Genomic DNA, 13275 nt, shown 5'->3' with positions numbered 1-13275 from the left:
TATTGAGCACACAAAAACTATTTAACTTACGAAGTTCTTCTTTTGTTAGCACTTTACTCATTCCTTTTCCTTGAGGTACTATAGAGGTCATCCTCAAGTCTTCATCATCTTTCCATAGTCGTGGTTAAGAGGGATCCACTTCAGCAAGATATTCAGAGATATAAACAAGGGATGATTGCACTAACCAACCCTCGGCCATGCTTCCCTCAGGCCGTGCTTTTTGCCTCACAAAATCTTTCAAGATTTTCATGAAGCGCTCAAGAAAAAACATCCACCTTACATGAACTGCCCCACAAAGTGCGATCTCATCAATCAAATGTACGAGTAAATGTAATTGAGTAGTTAAAGTGGATCGAGGAAAAAATTCCTCCACGAAATAAACCACCTCAATAGATAATACTCGAGCATCTTGCAATGTGTTTGGATCAATTTCCTTCGAGCTCATGTATTTGTCAAGATGTATTTGAGAATTGTTTATTTTTGTGTAGAAATTCAAAGATATATAATGAAAACATACAATGTATACACACCTTTCAAGCCCTCCCATCTTGTAAATGATATCATGTACGTCTTTGGAGGAACAATGGGATATGCTAGTAGGAAGTACGAACTGAATGTAAACAATATTCATAGATGCAAATTGTCAGTAGAGGAAAAAGTCATCATACCCCAAAGTTTGCACATAGTTACGCCACTAATTACTATATTCATGGTTAGAGATACCCTTACTTGAATCATTTTGTGCCAATCGTAGGACTTCAAACCATATAGTTGCTCCACACCTCTTTTCTTTTTCTTTATGAAGGCTCCCTTGAGACATCTCATACATCCTGTGGGTGTTCGAAAGCTATATATTTGTTCCTTCACTATTTTTTCGTCGTTCTTTGATAATATCCAAGGTGCATGGGGTAGCTCAATCTTTCCTCTGGGGCCGATTCGTGGCCAGACTCGTCTCATGCGACTAATGTTACATAAATCCTCTCTTACATTAATTGAATTGCAAGCCAATAACAATCTTGGGTCTTTCTCTTTTCATCTATACGTTGAGTTCGAAGATGTTTACCCTCACACCAAAGTGCATTGAATAATGTGCACTAGTAGTAAAAGATAAAAGATCAAACATGTCAATTATTTATATAAAATAAAACTTATAGAAACAAATTAATTTATAGTATGTCTCACCTTTGATAAGCAACCTCGTGCGTATTCCCACTCTTCTTGAGAGATATTAATTTCCTCCTCTTTTTCCATTCTCTCCATTTCCTCATGTAACCAATCCGTGTCAATATGACGTGGGAGCGCATTTAGATGATCTGGAAATGAGACATTACGTCCATATCTAGTGCGAAATTCTTGTCTTTCGCCTTTTCTTCTTGCCCTTGCTTCATTATATAGTGTCACCCATTTGCTCATAACATCACTATTGAGCACACAAAAACTATTTAACTTACGAAGTTCTTCTTTTGTTAGCACTTTACTCATTCCTTTTCCTTGAGGAGTAACTATAGAGGTCATTCTCAAGTCTTCATAATCTTTCCATAGTCGTGGTTGAGAGGGATCCACTTCAGCAAGATATTCAGAGATATAAACAAGGGATGATTGCACTAACCAACCCTCGGCCATGCTTTCCTCAGGCCGTGCTTTTTGCCTCACAAAATCTTTCAAGGTTTTCATGAAGCGCTCACGAAAAAACATCCACCTTACATGAACTACCCCACAAAGTGCAATCTCATCAATCAAATGTACGAGTAAATGTAATTGAGTAGTCAAAATGGATCGAGGAAAAATTTCCTCCAAATAAACCACCTCAATAGATAATACTCGAGCATCTTGCAATGTGTTTGGATCAATTTCCTTCGAGCTCACGTATCTGTCAAGATGTATTTGAGAATTGTTTATTTTTTTGTAGAAATTCAAATATATATAATGAAAAAATACAATGTATACACACCTCACAAGCTCTCCCATCTTGTAAATGATATCACGCACATCTTTGGAGGCACAATGGGATATGCTAGTAGGAAGTACGAACTGAATGTAAACAATATTCATAGATGCAAATTGTCAGTAGAGGAAAAAGTCATCATACCCCAAAGTTTACACATAGTTACGCCACTAATTACTATATTTATGGTTAGAGATACCCTTACTTGAATCATTTTGTGCCAATCGTGGGACTTCAAACCAGATAGTTGCTCCACACTTCTTTTCTTTTTCTTATAAAGGCTCCCTTGAGACATCTCATACATCCTGTGGGTATTCGAAAGCTATATATTTGTTCCTTCACTATTTTTTCCTCGTTCTTTGACAATATCCAAGGTGCATGGGGTAGCTCAATCTTTCCTTTGGGTCCGATTCGTGGCCAGGCTCGTCTCATGCGACTAATGTTACATAAATCCTCCCTTACATTAACTGAATCGTGAGCCAAGAACAATCTTGGGTATTTCTCTTTTCATCTATACGTTGAGTTCGAAGGTGTTTACCCTCACACCAAAGTGCATTGAATAATGTGCACTAGTAGTAAAAGATAAAAGATCAAACATGTCAATTATTTATATAAAATAAAACTTATAGAAACAAATTAATTGAGAGTATGTCTCACCTTTGATAAGCAACCTCGTGCATATTCCCACTCTTGCTCAGAGATATTAATTTCCTCCTCTTTTTCCATTCTCTCCATTTCCTCATGTAACCAATCCATGTCAATATGACGTGGGAGCGCATTTAGATGATCTGGAAATGAGACATTACGTCCATATCTAGTGCGAAATTCTTGTCTTTCGCTTTTTCTTCTTGCCCTTGCTTTATTATATAGTGTCACCCATTTGCTCATAACATCACTATTGAGCACACAAAAACTATTTAACTTACGAAGTTCTTCTTTTGTTAGCACTTTACTCATTCCTTTTCCTTGAGGTACTATAGAGGTCATCCTCAAGTCTTCATCATCTTTCCATAGTCCTGGTTGAGAGGGATCCACTTGAGCAAGATATTCAGAGATATAAACAAGGGATGATTGCACTAACCAACCCTCAGCCATGCTTCCCTCAGGCCGTGCATTTTGCCTCACAAAATCTTTCAAGGTTTTCATGAAGCGCTCAAGAAAAAACATCCACCTTACATGAACTGCCCCACAAAGTGCGATCTCATCAATCAAATGTACGAGTAAATGTAATTGAGTAGTCAAATTGGATCGATGAAAAATTTCCTCCACCAAACAAACCACCTCAATAGATAATACTCGAGCATCTTGCAATGTGTTTGGATCAATTTCCTTCGAGCTCACGTATCTGTCAAGATGTATTTGAGAATTGTTTATTTTTTTGTAGAAATTCAAAGATATATAATGAAAAAATACAATGTATACACACCTCACAAGCTCTCCCATCTTGTAAATGATATCACGTACATCTTTGGAGGCACAATGGGATATACTAGTAGGAAGTACGAACTGAATGTAATAATATTCATCGATGCAAATTGTTAGTAGAGGAAAAAGTCATCATACCCCAAAGTTTACACATAGTTACACCACTAATTACTATATTCATGGTTAGAGATATCCTTAGTTGAATCATTTTGTGCCAATCGTGGGACTTCAAACCAGATAGTTACTCCACACCTATTTTCTTTTTCTTTATGAAGGCTCCCTTGACAAATCTCATACATCCTGTGGGTGTTCGAAAGCTATATATTTGTTCCTTCCCTTACATTAACTGAATCGCGAGCCAAGAACAATCTTGGGTATTTTTCTTTTCATCTATACGTTGAGTTCGAAGATGTTTACCCTCACACCAAAGTGCATTGAATAATGTGCACTAGTAGTAAAAGATAAAAGATCAAACATGTCAATTATTTATATAAAATAAAACTTATAGAAATAAATTAATTGATAGTATGTCTCACCTTTGATAAGCAACCTCGTGCATATTCCCACTCTTCTTCAGATATATTAATTTCCTCCTCTTTTTCCATTCTCTCCATTTCCTCATGTAACCAATCTATGTCAATATGACGTGGGAGCCCATCTATGTCAATATGACGTGGGAGCGCATTTAGATGATCTGGAAATGATACATTACGTCTATATCTAGTGCGAAATTCTTGTCTTTCGCTTTTTCTTCTTGCCCTTGCTTCATTATATAGTGTCACCCATTTGCTCATAACATCACTATTGAGCACACAAAAACTATTTAACTTACGAAGTTCTTCTTTTGTTAGCACTTTACTCATTCCTTTTCCTTGAGGAGTAACTATAGAGGTCATCCTCAAGTCTTCATAATCTTTCCATAGTCGTGGTTGAGAGGGATCCACTTCAGCAAGATATTCAGAGATATAAACAAGGGATGATTGCACTAACCAACCCTCAGCCATGCTTCCCTCAGGCCGTGCTTTTTGCCTCACAAAATCTTTCAAGGTTTTCATGAAGCGCTCAAGAAAAAACATCCACCTTACATGAACTACCCCACAAAGTGCGATCTCATCAATCAAATGTACGTGTAAATGTAATTGAGTAGTCAAAATGGATCGAGGAAAAATTTCCTCCACCAAACAAACCACCTCAATAGATAATACTCGAGCATCTTACAATGTGTTTGGATCAATTTCCTTCAAGCTCACGTATCTGTCAAGATGTATTTGAGAATTGTTTTTTTTTGTGTAGAAATTCAAAGATATATAATGAAAAAATACAATGTATACACACCTCACAAGCTCTCCCATCTTGTAAATGATATCACGTACATCTTTGGAGGCACAATGGGATATGCTAGTAGGAAGTACGAACTGAATGTAAACAATATTCATAGATGCAAATTGTCAGTAGAGGAAAAAGTCATCATACCCCAAAGTTTACACATAGTTACGCCACGAATTACTATATGCATGGTTAGAGATACCCTTACTTGAATCATTTTGTGCCAATCGTGGGACTTCAAACCAGATAGTTGCTCCACACTTCTTTTCTTTTTCTTGATGAAGGCTCCCTTGAGACATCTCATACATCCTGTGGATGTTCGAAAGCTATATATTTGTTCCTTCACTATTTTTTCCTCGTTCTTTGAGAATATCCAAGGTGCATGGGGTAGCTCAATCTTTCCTCTAGGTCCAATCCATGGCCAGGCTCGTCTCATGCGACCAATATTACGTTAATCCTCCCTTACATTAACTAAATGGTCTCATGTGATCTTCTCCCTGAACCGGTTGTGAAAATAGATGGTGTACCATGTTGTCCAAAATTTCATCCTCTACGACTTGATGGGGCATTTCATGAGGGCTACTATCATGGTCGTCAGTCTCTACTCTTCTTGAAGACTCTACCTCCTCGTGTCGATGTTTTGCAGCCTCTCGACGCCTGGGAGGGAGCATTTGAGGATGTGGCACCGCATCCTGCTCAACCACAAAAGGGAGTTTCATGTACGTTGATATATAATTCCCGTAACATAGACTAGCGATCTTAGTGGTAAAAAAAAATAATGAATACTGGTGATTTTTCTTGGTCCCATTCTCCATACAAGCTGAGGTGTGACATTGCAATTCGACGTGCTCGAAAAATACACCCTCAACAACGATCACACATGCATCTAATTTTTCGTCATAGCCATGCATCTTGATTATGAAGACGCAATGTTTTATCCTCACTTGAGGATGTGCTCATTGACTCACCAGCTTGCACCGCACTAGGTGATGACGACATCGACATGATTAAACCTAATTCATGACAACATCAAAATATTTGACATTCATATGTTTACATAAGATCTTAATTTTAAATACACAAAAATCAATTTCCTTCGAGCTCACGTATCTGTCAAGATGTATTTGAGAATTGTTTATTTTTGTGTAGAAATTCAAAGATATATAAATCCCAAATGCGTGTCTACATCCGCGTCTACCTACGCGTCTATACTCGCGTCTACATTCGCGTCTATGCTCGCGTCTATCTGAACAACAGACGCACATATACACGTGAAAATAGACGCATACGTCAAAATTCAAACCATATTTAAATCATTTCTTTTCAAACTGCGCCTTTCCTTTCCTGCGTTTTTTGTGGTTCTGAAGCTTGAGTTTAGCCGACATGCAGTCTCTTCATGCCTCACCTAGTCTCTTCATGCCTCACCTCCTCATGACTCACCTCTTCTTTCATTTCAAACACACAAGAAGGGAAAAAGGAAAGCCAAGGAGAGGAAGAAACAGAGAATAAGAAAGAGGAGAACAAGAAGAAGCAGCAAGCAAGCAAACAAGCATCACGGGAGGGTAACTTACCAAGGAGAGGAAGAAGGAGAATAAGAAGCACCACCACCCGCCACACCAAACACCCAAGGTGAGTCTCTCTCTCTCTCTCTTTCTCTCTCTCTTTGTTTCTCTCTTCCTCTCTCTGCTCTGTCTGTGTATTGCTCATTTGTGATTCCATTATAATTTATTGCATTATGTAAATCGTCAATGGCTGTCGTCGGTCAGTCTAAAATCGGTCGACCCAGCGCATCTGCTAGCGCGTCTACATCTCAGTGTAGACGCAGACATAGACGCGCAAAAATTGTCTCCTCTCAGTACGTCTGAGAGAGCGTCTTACAGCGTGTGTGCTGGCACATGTGCTCTGCAATGCACACGTGCTGCACACAAGTTTGACCTATAGTGTACACACGATTTTAGACGCACATTGACCTGGGATATGCGTCTGGCAGCGCATTTGTGCTACAGGTTAGATGCGTAAATAGACGCACATTGACCTGCGATGTGCGTTTGGCAGTGCATCTGTGCTGCAGGTTAGATGCGCAAATAGACGCACATTAACCTGGGATTCGCATTTGACAGCGCGTCTGTGCTGCATGTTAGATGCGCAAATAGACGCGCTGGACAGAAGATGAACAGCAATGTTAGGTCAAAGGCTTAAAAAATCCAATGTTATGTCAAAGGCTTAAAAACTGCAATGTTATACTTTTATACACATTAAAAACTGCAAGGTCCTATTGTGTGACATCACCTAGAGCAGAATCTTGTTGCGTGGTATTGATTAACTCCTAAATAGAAGTCTAGTTAGATCTAAAAGTGACAAATTAGGAAATGGTATACTTTTATACACATTTATACAAACATTACATTCTTTACATAAAGTGAGATTGAAACTTGTGTGTTCTACATGTGGATCTCGTGAATTAGAGCCCTCACCTAGGCATATAGGCCTCAATGTGCCCTCTAGTCTATGGATAGTCACCTCCACCCCTCATCCATGAGTTGTTTGTACTGCACAATATCCTCGTATGTTTTTTGTATGCAAATAAATTTGTCTTTTTCGTGTGTGTGTTTTTGCAGATGTCGTATTCTGGTTCATCTAGCAATGACCCAGATGTGGATCGTATGAATGATACATTGGCCTCCTTTGGCAGGGGGGTCAATGCATTTTTTGGAGGTTTTCCTAGTAGGGAAGACTTCATGGGAGAGATGACCAGACACCTTGGCCGTTCTCCCACAGTGGACGAGGTGTTCAGTGTCATGTCTGGGATGCCTCTAGTGTCTTTGCCTAGCACTACTTCCCAAACTCCACATGCATGTACTCCACATACAGGTACTCCATATGCAGGTACTCCACATACAGGTACTCCATATGCAGGTACTTCATATGCAGGTACTCCATTTGCAGGTACTCCACGTGCTCCACGTGCATCGGCTGAAGCACAAGCATCTGCAGAAGCACGTGCATCTGCAGAAGCTCGTGCGTCCAGCGAGGCAGAGGGCAGTCGATAGAGAGGAAGGAGGGAGAGTCGAGGGGGAGGACGAGGGTTGTGTGGGGGTTGCCTAGGAGGTGGCGAGCGATCACCCTCGCCAATAGATCATGTAAAGGAGGTTGTACGCCATTACTATAGAGTTACAGATGCCGGTGGCAACTTTCATGATGATGAGGGAAGGGATGTAATGGCGTACATGAGGAGCGTCGTGCATGCGACGTATAAAGATTGTTTCATTGCCTTCAAAAATCAGAAAAGCGGCTTGTGGCATGAGGTGTTGAGGGCAGTCCATAGGAGGTACCCAAATCCTAAGGGTCAGCGATTCTCGGATGATTGGGGACGTACAAAAGTGAGGGATATACTTCACAACAAAAGATCCCACCTCATGACACGGGCCAGGGACTCACTATGGAGGCTGGAGGAGGGGCGTGGAGCCTACAGGCAACCACCTATGTGCCACCGCGTAGAGTGGAAGAAAGCCAAGAAGAAAGTAGCTGAGAAAGTGAAGAGTCGCCTGCACGCAGAGGCGCGACGGATCCAAATGGAAACCATGGGATCGTTGCATTACGGATCGGGCGGCAGAGAGTCGTGGGAGGCAGAGTTTATAAGTATATTTTGATTTCTAGTTTTTTTAAATGTATATTTCTTTAAATTCTTTATATATTTTAGTCTAATATATCGTGACGTCTAATTGTTTGTATATCTCTAAATGTTTTGCAGACTACCATCGTTGGTAGGACACCTATCCCTAGAGAGGTAGGTTACCATCGAGGCCATAACCGCGCAGCGACATGGCTTCACTTTTATGAGGAGGGTCTCATCACTGAGGACAAATACAACCGGGCCATGAGGATTCGACAGCCAGAGGAGGTATATTTTTCTTACTTTCCTATTAAAAGTATAACTAATTATAACTTTTTCTCCACCTTGTCTATGTAAGCAATCCTGATCTTTTGTGTGTGTAGGCGAAACCAGATGTGGCGCACAACGAGGAGGGGGATAGCGACGCTAGTAGCCATGGTGGTACTAGCGAGGATGTTTGCTCTTCAGATTCGTAGAGGAGCACCATACCTCCTCATGAGGCCTTCTTTTCTTGTATATGTATGATATCTCTTTGAGCCTACTGCTTGCAGCCATGCTTTAGGTCGCAAGTACTCAAAACTTCCCTTGTAAATGCTTTGATATATAATGAATACATGGACTTTCACTTTCAATTCTCGTGCCCATAAGATACATTGTCTTTTTTCCAAATACACAACTTGATGTTTTTCTCCAGTTCTGTTTGCAAGAAATTCGCGTTTATTCGCGCGTCTATAATGCAGATTACACGCGCTCATACACGCGCTACATAATTCAAATTAAAAAATAAAATAAAATATCTTTTTTTTAAAAGACATTTTTTGTTTTCCATTCGCGTCTATCAGTGCTTGTAAAAGCGCGTCTAAAAGCATGTCTATATGCGCGTGTATATGTGCCTCTATTGCGCGTCTATTTGTGCGTGTAAATTCGTCCATACATGCGATTATAGATGCAGAATGATAGACGCGCAAATAGACGGGCGGATAGACGCGCCCATAAGTTTTTCTCTGTGTTCAAAAATCGCATCTAAATGTGCGTGTATGAGGCCTTTTTGTTGTAATGAGAAATACAATACATGCAGCAACCAAGATACTCAATGATGTGATCGAGTGTGGGGAGAAGGAAACCTGTAAGGGGGAAGGATATATGTAAATCTAACATGGTTGTATTTATGGTTATGCTAACTCCCATTATTGAAGAAGCACTAAATGACCCCAAGATAGCTAGGGAGTTGGTAAAGAGTACCCTCAAAGACAAATGTCTTGACAGTATATGAGGTAGTTTCAAAAGAAATAAAAATGAGAAAGATAGGGTCTAGTACACAATAAAAATAGGGACAAATTTAGGAATAATATTACTCACTCACAAGACAAACAAAGAAAGGAATACCAACTCAAAGGGAAAAGAAAAGTGAACAAGAGATAAGGAAAATGTTAGAAGAAGCACATCAAGCCAAGATAGAGGCCATTCAAAAGGACAAAGGAAAGAAGGAAAAATAAGGATGACTAGGAGAAGACTAAGGATAAAGGATCCACCAAAGTAAGAAAGAAGAAAAAGTGTATGGACAATAAAGCACCATCACAAGAGAATGATGCCTTGGAAACAATTGTACAAGAGTCATGAAAAATAGAAGCAAAGGGCCAAGCTAAACTATAGTAAGAAAAGGAGGAGTTGGAAAGAAACAAGAGGGAAGACAATCATCGGGCTATAAGGAACTCAATGGAGGAGACTACAGGGAGAAGTGCATATACCTAAGTTCCACCCAACCACCCTAGCCTAGAGTAGACTTAAGTAAAAGCACACAAACTATTGCAAGCACCACAAGTAGAGAACAACCTAAGACCACCGAGGATAAGGGAAAAGAACAGTCCCAGCCTCTATAACACCATTACCACAACTAGGTCAACTGGCAGAAAGAGGCACCTTATTGCCAAGTCCTACTCCTACCACCACCCTCGACAAGTGGTGATGGAGGCATCTATGTGACCTTGGCGGCAAAACTGCAATGGTTGGATGCCATTTATTTATTTGTCTCCAAAAGAAAGTAAGAGGGACCAATGGTTATAGGGTTAAACAGATTGGCTATAGGAGAGGCAAAATTAGAAAGGACAGGAGAAAAGGTTCCAAGAGTAGAATGACGATCCTATCATTACCCTCATCCTCCAATGGCTTGGACAAGATTTTGATGATGTGCTCAAGACCTTAGAGGAACAAAGAGACTAGAAGGAGGAAGAAAGGAAGCACATAGTGCCTGCACTAGAGAAGGATAAGAAAGTTATGTCAACTTGCAATGGCATTACACAAGAGATATATCTACACCCTAAAAATGGAAATGATAACATTGGCGAGGAAAGGGATGGAAAATGACAAGTGTGAGGAAGTGCTGCAACAATATGAGCAAGAGAAAAATAATATGGAAGAATGGGAGGAACTTCATAAGGAATCCATGACCATCATAACCAAATTAGCAGATAGGCTAAAATAATAGGTAGAACAGATAAGTCGTTTGCAACATGACAAAGAGAAAACCAGATGGATGAACAATAGGTTACTTAGATTGGTAGAGAAATGGGAAGAAGGGACTAAGAGCTAGGAGCACCTTGAGTGAAAAGTGGAGGAGCTAACCAAGGAAAAGGAAAATCCCCAAGAAAGTAGAAAAGAGAAAGGTTTTGTATTGGATGCTTTGACCAAGTGGCAAGATAGAGGATGGTGCAAGCCAGGAAAAAATCGATCAACTAAAGGAGAGAAATACATGACCAATATAGAAGCTTGCTCATAGGCTGGCAAAAGCAAGGTATGAAAAGGAAGTAGCCAATTGACATGGTAGAGAAAATAATGAAGATTCACTCGAGGAGCTTCACCAAAGTTGTTATTAAAATCAAAGATCCAACCAAGGAAGACACTCTCTACGGCCTTATGAGAGAATTGTAGATGTCTAGTGAGGCACTTCAGAGCACTTTAGGACCACTACCACAACCTCATGAATATGAGCGCATATGAGATGTAATTGCACTCCAACTTAAGGAAGAGGGTATCACTCAAGAACAACTAATGAGATTAAGCTTCATGATCATGACACTTGCATTGTCACCACCCCCAATTGATACGGTGGATTGAAACATTGAGCAGAACTTGAACTCTATCTTGAGTAGGAAAATATTGAGTACTACTTACATGCTATTATCTTAAGTTTTTGATGGCTCTATTAAGCAAGGAAATAGCTATAGAGAGGAGTAAAGACTCCATCGCTTGCTCTTTGATATTAACACAGGGATTGATAGGTATGCCATGGCCAAATTAATCCTTCGGCCTACCATGTTGCCACCCTTTTGCCTCAATATTCAGAAAAACATGAACAAAAGCTGCTTCAGCAGTTGTGATCACCTCTTCCTGCCATTCACCCAATTGAGTACTCATATCTCATTCAAGAGATACCTAATGATGAGCAAGGCCTACCTTGAGCATTCACTCAATCCCTTACCTCCGCCAACTCAAGGCAAGGGAAAAGACAAGGAGTGGTGCTTATATTACTCATCTCACCACACAAAAAAAGAAGTACGTGCATATGATTTTTGTTAGCTACTTTTATCCTCAACCCCCTAGCCCTTTTCCCTACAAATTATCAAGGTCCTCAATAACAGGATATCCCAAGAAATTGGTAGACCTATCTCCCTCAGAGCCACCTCATTATGCCAATAACCCTTGATGGATTGGGTCCTCAAGTGTGGGATAGTCCTGAGTCTTTGCTCTCTTAGTGTATACCCATCTTCCAATTGTAGAGACCACCCACTCACCTCCCCACACATCATGCACTATTTCCCTGCAACCATCTTAAAGTGTTGAGAATAACCATTGACAATCACATTTTTCTAACCATCACATGACCTCTTACCCTACCCACCACCATTCTACACAAGTTTCAAGCACCTTTACCAATGCCATGGGACTAGCACTTAAATAGTGAGGAGGGTAATGTTAATTGGTTACAAGCTTGCAAGCACAAAAAAGCAGGAAAAATGACCAAGAAGCAAGAAAAAGTGGAGAAGAGAGAGATGCATATTAAAATTTAAAAAACAATTAAAATTTTGAGAATGTACAGGTAGTGAAAAATGATAAAGGATTGCATTATGTGAAAAACAAGAAATATACTAACATTGAAATATCATGTGGTCTGATGGGATGAAATGTAAAATGAAAATTTTATGAGCGTTGGGCTCACTCCTATGCAAATTGTATAGTGAAGGCGCATTTAATAGTTCCCAAGTGCATGAATCTGATTTTTTCCAAAAAACTCGATAGTTTAATGGGCCATAAGATCCTAAGGTAGGTTGAAGAGGAATGAGTAACGTGGGCACTCAGAGAAAATTAAGCCTTGCCTAAGGTTCAAAAATAAAATTTCATATATAAGGTTGAAAAACCTTTTGGTAAATAATCCATGAGACTAAGAATCAAAGTCTTGTCTCTTTCTCTATCTCTTTGTCAACCATCTATGTTGCTTTCACCATTGCATGTGAGATAGGCTAAGAGAACTGGGAAGTGTTTTTTGGTTGGGCTTGTTCTCTTGTTCTCTTGCTTTCTACCTACAACTTCTCCATCTCTTCTCCTCACCTTCTTGGTATTTTTATCTAGTTTGAGAGGTAGAGAGACTGAGAGACAATGACAAAGGCCTAAGAGCTTGAGGGGGCTTGAGAGAGAGAGAGAGAGAGAGAGCGAGGGGAGAGGTAGACTCAGTTTGGTTTGGAGGCATAAGTAGAGGAGACTTCTTGCACCTAAAGATTGAAGGATCGAGAAGTACAGAGCTTGCAAGCACGATTGAGGAGATCATCAAGGCACATTATGGCAGATGGGAGTGGATGGAGAAACCCCTAGTGTCCATGACATCCAAGATGATTAGATGTAAGGCCTCAATTCCACATAAGATTAGTAGAGCTAAGCTAGTAGCTACACAGATTGTGGTAGAGGCCCTCAC

This window comes from Lygodium microphyllum, chromosome 25 (assembly GCF_053477565.2).
Source record: "Lygodium microphyllum isolate KBCC chromosome 25, Lygodium_microphyllum_v1.1.10, whole genome shotgun sequence".
NCBI classification, from domain to species: Eukaryota; Viridiplantae; Streptophyta; class Polypodiopsida; order Schizaeales; family Lygodiaceae; genus Lygodium; species Lygodium microphyllum.
This window is presented reverse-complemented; position numbering follows the sequence as displayed.